Here is a 9,419-nt window from a genome sequence, read left to right on the forward strand (position 1 = left end):
AAGCAGGGGACAAAATCCACGTGCTAAAGACGGCCAAATGTATCTGGGAAGATACTACTGAGCAACCGAGTTGACTCCAACAATGGCTGACCCTCCCCTCCCAATTTCCTGGCATGTGAGAAAAACGCCACCCACTCTCTATTTATTTAGGTGCATATTAGCCTGGGACTCTCTTTCTTGCCACCAAACAGACTGCCATGGGGTGACTCTTCCTGAGTTTGTTTTAAGGACTGCATACAGAAATGACATCAAGTGTGTATTTCACATTATTGATTTCATATTCTCATGTTACATGTGAAAAACCTTGGGCTCAAAAAGGGTTAAGTGACCAAGTAGCGTTATCCCAGGTCTTCCAAACTGAGATATGTCTTACGATCATGCTTTATGACTTGCTCCCTTTTGAAGCATCCAGAGTATGTCAAAGCTCTTAGAATAACTCTAAACATCTGTCTAATCCTTTAAAGTGTTCAATACATTTTCAAAAATTTCATCAAGTTTGATTCTCAGAGCAACCCAGTGAGGTAGATATTATTAGTATCACTGTTGCATACGATCATTTCCTTTCACTTCTTTCTCAGCCACTGCAGCCACTGGGTGCAGCAATCCTGCCATGACAAATGATCAGTTCCCACTTAGTATTCTTTTGATGAGCCCAAGCTCTTTCTTTGCTTCATGTTTCTGCCTTAGTCTGTCTCTACTCACCCCTTATAAAATTCTGTTTTAATTCAGTTGGGTACATAACCACAACATCAGAGCGGATTTTGGCTGTCTGAAGCCAAGGAGCTCTGGAAATCTCACTAGAGAGGCCGTCTACATTGCCAAATAAACTTAAGAAAGGAAAAAATGCTTATAGTATTAGGCATGAAATGTGATTAGAGTGGTCCTGGCCAGAAACCACTTTTACAAAGGCAGTGCCACAGATTCTGGAAGAACTGCAGCTCGCTATTTTTTTTTTTTCTATCAAACATGCTTACTTAGAGTAAACTTCTTTGCCTCATTTGAGCTAACTCAATTAAATCTTCCACTTGCACACAAAAACACACATTCACCCAAGTTGATGACTGTAAAGTAATGCCACATGCAAAAAATCAGCATTGGTTAGTCAGAAATAGATTCTACGTATAATGAAACTTGTCAATTCAATTTAGATATAGAGCAGAGAAGTAACTTTACTTAGAATCTATCCTATGAACTCTGGCTACTGCAACTGTGGTCTCTGGACCAGCAACATCAGTATTACCTTGGAGTTTGTTAGAAATGCAGAATCTCAAGCCCCACTCCAGACCTACAGAAGGAAATGTGAATTTCAACAAGAGCCCTGGGGATGTGTATGCATGTAGAAGTTTGAGAAGAGCTGCGTATCACATAGTTGCATTTGTTGTGAGTGCACACAACCCAGTCTTTGTAGAGTGCATCCTTATCATTTTTTCTGTACCTCATCTGTGGCATCTGAGGAATTCCTGTAACAAAAATGCACTGCCTTCACCCTACATTTTTATTATTCAAAAGTGTTAATTTGGTGTAGTATTACTTGCTTTACAGTGAATAAGTTTGAATGCATCCACTTTGAACCCTGGTGGATGTTTCACTGTATTATTTGTCTTCCCTGGTTAGATTTGGATTTAAATTCATAACAGAATTTCTGAGATGACTGATCCTCAAGCACCACTCCAACTCGTAGTCAATTTAGAACATTATGTGAAAACGTGCAATATGGTGCCTATAACATAGCAGTATGTGAAAAAATGGCATTGGAAGTATTTTTGTTTGTCACATTTTATGATGTTATTGTTTGTACTCTTGAATCTACATTTCAGGAATGGTGGCAGGGCGGAGGGAGAAAGATGGACTATGGCAAATTTTCCTAATAATTTCTTATTAAATTTAATTAATTAATTAATTAATTATTTTTTTTCTTGAGACAGAGTCTCGCTCTGTCACCCAGGATGGAGTGCAGTGGCTCTATCTTGGCTCACTGAAAACTCTGCCTTCCAGGTTCAAGCGATTCTCCTGCCTCAGCCTCCCAATTAGCTGGGATTACAGGTGCCTGCCACCGCGCCTGGCTAATTTTTTTTTTTTTTTTGTATTTTTAGTAGAGACAGAGTTTCACCATGTTGGTCAGGCTGGTCTTGAACTCCTGACCTCAAGTGATCGTCCCGCCTTGGCCTCCCAAAGTGCTGGGATTACAGGCATGAGCCACCACACCAGGCCATAATTTCTTCTTTTAACAGCTATGTACACGTTATCTACTAGGTTCCCACACTGGCCATAGGAGGAGCATATAAGGAGACACAGTCTCTGTCCTGAAGCTACAGATAGTCATGTGGTAACCACTTGTGTGCAGCTTGACTCCAATGACACCAGTCACACTCCAGTTTATGTGAGTGGTGCTTTCCAGAGATGCAGTCTTCCTGGAGATGGGCAACCCGCAGTCAATAGTGAATAAGGGCAAAAATGTACGAGGAGCTCTGGTAGCACAGTGGAGGGACACCTAATGTGTACTGAGTGAAGTGTGAGTGTGTGTGTGTATAATGTGTGTTTGTGCATGTGTGGGCATGGTATGGGATATATGTGTGTAGGACATGTGAGTCGTGTGCACACCCTTTGGGGTTGTGTGTGTGTGCATGAAGAGGGTGGGTATGGTATGGTATATAATATATGTGTGCATGGATCTGTGGGGTATGTGCACATTCTTTTGTGTGTATGTGTGTGTGTGCATAAAGTGTATGAATATGGTGTGGCATATATGTGTGCCTGAATCTATGAAGTGCATGCACACCCTTCTGTGTGCCTGTGTGTGTGTGTGCATAAAGTGTGTGGCTATGGTATGGTGAATATGTGTGTCTGAATATGTGAAATACGTGTGCATGTGTGTGTGTTGGACAGAGAAATGGGAGCTTTGGCTTCAGGCAAAGTTTCTGGAAGTAGTGATGCCTGAACTCGTTTTATTCTGCTCCAATCAGACATTCCTCCCCGTGTCCCAATGTAATTATACTTGCCAAGTCCCCATTGCCTTTGTCATTGTCACACCTGATGGCTGATACTTAGTCTTCACCGGATCTACCCACTGAATTCCCGTCTCGGGATATAGCAGCTGCTTCGCTCACTTGCTCAGACTGCTAACCTAGGATTTATTCTCGATGCTCTTTCTCTCACACTCCCCATCCCATCCATCCACAGGTCCTGCCAGTCTCACCTTCAGTATGTGTCCAGACCTGACCACCTCTCACAGCCTAAACTCCCACCACTGTCAACAGCTGTCTGTTGTCTGCCTTGACACTATCAGAACAACCTCCCAACTATTCTACCCACCCTTGCCTTCCTTGAGTCTGTTTTATACTCAGGCCCCAGAGTGGCCCCTTTAAAATCTAAATTTAATCATGTAATTCATCTACTCCGTATATTCCAGTGGTTTCCTCTTACGCGTAGAATAAAGTTCAAATTCCTTGCCTGTTTTCATCTAGGAGAAATCATTGTGTGAAACAAAGCCTTACCTTTGATTCTTCCTTTCCCTCAATTGCTTATTCAATAGGCCACTCAACTCCATAGCTGCTTCTTTCGTAACGCTTCTTGCATCCATATTCACCTTTCTCTGTCCACTGCTGTTACTTTGACCCAGGACTTTCATACCCCACGCCTGGTTAGTATGGCATTGAAGTTGAGAACCCAGGTTCTGAAGCTGGACCACCTACAACATTGAGTCCAAACTCTACTCTTTACTATGCGATAGTGAACATGCTATATAATCTGTCAGAGTCTCAGTTTTCTCATCTGTCAAATGGATATAATAATGATATCTATCTCATGGAGTTGCTGGAGGATTAAATGAATTAATATATGTAAAACACTTGGGATAGCCCTGCCACATTGTAAGCACTGTTATCAGCACTGGGTATTTTTATTATTAGTCTTTGCATAGCTTGCTATTGGTTCTGTCCACCATCCAACTATTCTTTACAGCCTCCGACTACATCTCCACAATCTTCCTAAAAATACTCGCATCATGTTACCTTCTTGCTGAAGGTCAATAATGGGTGCCATTTCCTCTCGTTTACAGGAAAACTGCTCTACTTGGCTTTAGGGCCATCTGTAACTTGGTGCCATCCTGGGTGGTCACTCATTTCTCACCACTGCCAAATGTCATCTATGCTTTAGTTTCTATTCCAAGCACAGTATGATGGAAAGAACTGTAAAAATAAAAAGAAACAAAAAAAGGAAGCATATCTTAACTGTCACAGAAGATCCAGTTTAGCTTCAGATACAACTGGATTCCAGTTCCAGATCTGTGGGACCTGGAGCAAGTGACTTGAAAATCTCTTCAAGCCTCAATTTCTTCATCGGTAAAAACTAGAGAATAATAGTTCTATACAGTGTTGTGATGAGTATGAAATAAAATGATATATGTTAGCTGCTTCTAATCCTTTTTGCAATGAGTCTGAATATAAATAAAATACGTTAATTAGGTAAAATATTATGAATGGAATGTAAAAAATGAGTTTGACACGTGGGCAAACAAATGGAATGTATGCAAAGGTACCTGGAATGTATGCAAACACCTGGGGTGTATGCAAAGCGCCTGAAAGGCATGCAAGTTTATGAAATGTATGTGAAGAGTTGACACAAATTAGGCTAGCTCATTCCCATACCTTTCCTTAGAGAAAACGCTCCTTGCTTCAGGACATTCCTCTCAACCCTGCCTTCCCATCTTAAAAGTCCAACTCTGACTTTGACATTTGACAGATGCCTTTTTCAACTCAGAGTTCTCTCTCTCTCTTTTTTTTTCTTGTAATATCTACGACATGCATTGTCTAGACTATTAGTTTGGGGTTTCTTATGAACTGCCCTGCATTGTCAGTTAAATTTTTTATGTTTGCATGTTTAGTTTATTTAACTAAACTAGTGTGCTTTGTGAGCACAGAAACTATGGCTTTACATTCCCTCAGCATATAGACCAGAACTTTGCAAACAGCAATCCCCAGGTTTATGTTTTTAATTTAATGTGCTGTGGAAAAAAGAACCTTTACGATGCTGACTTGTTATGTTAAGTGAATGACATGAACTCTTGGGCATCTCTGCTCCTCTGTTTAAGAAGTGTCATGCAACTCTGGACGGGACTGCTGGGCCTCTTGAAGCCATATTGCAAGTTCACCACCCAAGCCATTCCCAGCATTGTGCTCCTCTGAGTAAGTCTGGTGTACAACGTGGAGCATGTGAAGCCTGATTGTTCTAGGCACAAATTATAACTGCCTCCTCTTCAGTGGGAGAATTTAGAGTGGGCTTACAAGAAAAATAGGATCCAGAAAGAGTAGGTCTCTCTATGAATAATAGATAAACCATTTTTTCAATAATCCCCAGAAACTGCCTGCTCTTTCCTCATCTGGCAACTTTGATTTGGGTTTATATGGATTTTATTAGTTTAAAATGATATGCATACATAGAGCCCTAACTTGCCTTGTTATTTACTTCAAGTGCAGACCACATAGGTTTTGATGTATTATAAGTAGTCCTATTATAATGTTTAGGTGGCCTGAACTAACTTAGGCTTTCCATCCAAACACATTACAGAAACAGCCCCTTCCTCAGCAAATGCTTAAATGCTGACAATGATGCCCGGGGCCAGACTCTTTGCCTAGCCCTTTGGGGAATAAAACAAGCTATTCTTGACATGCCTTGGAAATTATTCTATAACAAGATTTAATAGTTATTTCAAAAAGCCCAGAGCCGAGTGAGGGAATTTTGATACACAGACTAAGGAACTTGAGCAAAAGGATCCAACCGCTGCATCTTAGAGCTTAATACTTAGCCTGATTCAGTACTAGATCCCTGGTACTGATGCCCTGACTTTACAATGGCCTCACACACTCATCATTAAGTTGATGACTTAGCTCTTGACCTACTAGTTGGGGATGTGATAAAACTACACCGGTGGGTCAACAACTCCATAAAAATGGTGATCATAAAAACAGAACTACCATTCAACTCAGCAATCCCATTACTGAATATATACCCAGAGGAATATAAGTCACTCTACCATAAAGACACATGCACATAAATGTTCATTGCAGCACTATTCACTATAGCAAAGACATGAAATCAACCTAAATGCCCATCAATGACAGATTGGATAAAGAAAATGCAGTACATATACACCATAGAATACTATGCAGCCATAAAAAAGAATGAGATTATGACTTTTGTGGGAACATGGATGGAGCTGGAGGCTATTATCATCAGCAAACTAATGCAGGAACAGAAAAACAAATGTCAAATGTTCTCACTTATAAATGGGAGCTAACTGGTAAGAATTTATGAACACAAGGAAACAAAAGATACTAAGGTCTACTTGAGGGTGGTGCTTCTTCTTTTGTAATGTTTCTTGCATTTATATTCACCTTTCTCTTCCACTACTGTCAGTGGAAGGAGGAGGAACAGAAAAGGTAACTGTTGGGTACTGGGCTTAATTCCTGGGTGATGAAATAATCTGTACAACAAACCCCCATGACATGAGTTTACCTTTATAACAAACCTTCACACATACCCCTGAACCTGAAATACAAGTTTTTAAAAAAGACCTTAAAACTGAAAAAAGAAAAAAAATGGTGCTTATATGAATACCAGTAACAGCTACATTTATAGAACACTCTACCAAACACAATTCTTAGACTACATATTATATTGCCTTAGATTCAATTGCATGAGATTCTTAGGCCAAATATGATAACTGCCTAGTGGGAATGTTTCTTGAAATAAGAAATGTTTTGGTGGCTGAGTCTTTGACTCATTGAGGACAAATGAATCCATATGATTTCAAGCACTTTTTTTTTTACTTTGTTTACTTTGAAGAAAGTATTTCAGTAAAACCTCATAACAATGGAGAACTTAGCCTTATGGTGGAATGAGTGTATAAATTTTTGGAAACTGATTTTAAAATGCTCTGGCTTTGTATTAATTACTTTTATGTGGAGTTGGGAGGGGCAAAGGGGTATTGGCTAGACAGGAGTACAGGGAGCAGAAATGTTTAATCTCTTGATTTTAGCCTCTTTGGTGGAAGCTTAGGTCCCCAATTCAAGATGTTTACAGTGTGGTGATTCCTCAGAGACCTAAAGACAGAAATACCATTCAACCCAGCAATCCCATTACTGGGTAAATACCCAAAGGAATATAAATCATCATATCATAAAGACACATGCATATATATGTTTATTGCAGCACTACTCAAAATAGAAAAGACATGGAACCAATCTAAATGCCTATTAGTGATAGACTGGATAAAGAAAATGTGATACATATATACCATGGAATACTATGCAGCCATAAAAAAGAATTAGATGATGTCCCTTGAAGGGACACGGATGGAGCAGGAGGCCATTATCCTTAGCAAACTAATGCAGAAACAGAAAACCTAATACCACATTTTCTCACTTATAAGTGGGGGCTAAATGATGAGAACACATGGACACATAGAGAGGAACAACACACAAAGGAACCTATTGGAGAGCAGACATTGGGAGGAGGGAGACGATCAGGAAAAATAACTAATGGGTACTAGGCTTAATTACCTGGGTGATAATCTGTACAATAAACCCCATGGTACAAGTTTACCTTTGTAACAAACCTGCACATGAACCCCTGAGCTTAAGATAAAAGTTAAAAAAGAGAAAAAAAGAAAGAAAAGATGTTTCTTTTCTAACATTTATGTATGTATGCTACAAATTTCCCTGAAGCATTGCTTTACCTGCATTTTCCACAATTTGATATCTTGTGGTATCGTTCTCATTTCATTTAAAATATTTTCCATTTCCTCTGAATTCAATACTAACCTGTGAACTACTTAGTGCTGTTTAACTTCTGAGTAATTGGAGATTTTCCAGATATCTTCCTATTATTAATTTCTAGTTTAATTCCATTGTGATCAGATAACATACATTTTATGCTTTCAATTTCTTTGAATGTGTTTTGGTCATTCCTTAAATGGCCCAGAATATGATCTGTGGTCTATATTTTGTGACTTGAAACGAATGTGTACTCTGCTGCTTCTGAGTGAAATGTTATACAGATATCAACTAGGTCAATTTGGTTGATAGTGCTGTTTAGGGCTTTTATATTCTTATTGAATATTATCTTCCTACTTTTTTTATCAGTTACTCAGAGTAAACTATTGAGCCTTCAACTATAATTGTGTATTTGGCTTTTTCTCCTTGTAGTTTTATCAGGTCTTCTTCATTTATTTTAAAGCTCTGCTAATAGGAGTGTTAGGTCTTCGTTATTAGTTGACCCTTTTATCATTAAGAAATGACCTTCTATATTACTTGTACTATTCTTTACTCAGAAATCTACTTTGTCTGATATTAGTACAGCCACTCCAGATTTCTCTTGATTAGAATTATTATGGTATATATTTTCCCATCTTTTACTGTTAACCCATTTGTCTTTATATTTAAAGTTAGTTTCTTATCAGGTTTCACTTTTTTAAACCCAATCTGACAATCTGTATCTTTTAATTGCTATGTTTGAACCATTTATATTTAATGTAATTACAGATATAATTGGGTTTAAATCACCTACTTTGATATTTGTTTTCCGGTGATCTCATCTGTTCTTTTTATCCTTTCTCCTGGTTTACAGCCTGCTTTTAGGTTAAGTATTTTTATAATTCACTTTAATCTTCACTATTGGTTTATAATTTGTACATCTTTTAAAAATTATAAGTAATAGTTGCCTGAGGGTTTACAATATACATATTTAATCAATTAAAATTTACCATCAAGGTTGTTCAGCTTCAAATAAGGTGTGAACTCTCTATAGCAATATATTTTGAATTCTACTTCTCATCTTCATGCTATTGTTGCCATATATTTTATATTTCTTATGGGGTAAACCCACAGTACATTGCTAGTATTTTTGAGCTAGACAGTAACATCTTTTAGAGTGATTAAAAATGTTTAATATCTTTTATATTAGTCTCCATTTAATCATTCCTAGAAATTTTTATTTTTTGGATCTAAATTTCTGTCTGCTATCATACTCATTCCACCACAATAACTGCCTTTCACATTTCTTGTAGTCAAGGTTTCCTGGAAATAAATTCTCTTAGTTTTGCTTACCCACAAATATTTATTTTACCTTCATGTTTGAAATATATTTTTACAGATTAAACAAATCTAGATTGATGGCCTTTTTTAAAAACTCTTAATTTTTAATGATGTAATTCCACTGTTTCCTGGCTTACATATTTTCTGACGAGAAGTCTCTGGTGATTCTGACCTTTGTTTCTTTGTTTGTAGTATGTCCATTTTCTCCGACTGCCTTCAGATTTGCTTTTAATTTTGGTTTCAGAAGTTTGAATACAGTATGCTTAGATACATGTATATGTGTGTGATGCTTTGTATTTATTCTTTTTGCAGTTCTCTGAGATTCTT

The sequence above is a fragment of the Pongo abelii genome, chromosome 5 (assembly GCF_028885655.2).
Source record: "Pongo abelii isolate AG06213 chromosome 5, NHGRI_mPonAbe1-v2.0_pri, whole genome shotgun sequence".
Taxonomy (NCBI): domain Eukaryota; kingdom Metazoa; phylum Chordata; class Mammalia; order Primates; family Hominidae; genus Pongo; species Pongo abelii.